Raw genomic sequence first — 246 nt, 5'->3', positions numbered from 1 at the left:
GGTTGTGTATGGTATTTATATCATATAAACACATTGAATTTCATTCATTATTCATATCATTATCCCTCCTGTGCCCCCCCCCCCGTCAGATCCAGCTTTGCAAAATAATGGTTTAAAAGCGATTCGCTCCCCCCCCCCCCCTTTCCCTATAAGTCTCACCCCCCCTATCCAGCCCCCAGATGGCGTGAGTCGCCACCCCCCTCCCCCCCACTCATTACCTCCAGCTCTCATCCCACATCCCGACGC

At 52.0% G+C, this 246-nt stretch overlaps 1 protein-coding gene across 1 annotated transcript in view; it reads left to right on the top strand.

Moving 5' to 3' along the window:
* Positions 1–246, top strand: part of LOC119585121 — a gene marked incomplete in the record, with an annotated part of 138847 nt that overhangs the window by 106293 nt on the left and 32308 nt on the right.

Source organism: Penaeus monodon, chromosome 19, assembly GCF_015228065.2.
Source record: "Penaeus monodon isolate SGIC_2016 chromosome 19, NSTDA_Pmon_1, whole genome shotgun sequence".
NCBI classification, from domain to species: domain Eukaryota; kingdom Metazoa; phylum Arthropoda; class Malacostraca; order Decapoda; family Penaeidae; genus Penaeus; species Penaeus monodon.
Note: the sequence above shows the minus strand (reverse complement) of the source record. Positions and strands in the feature narration are given on the sequence as shown.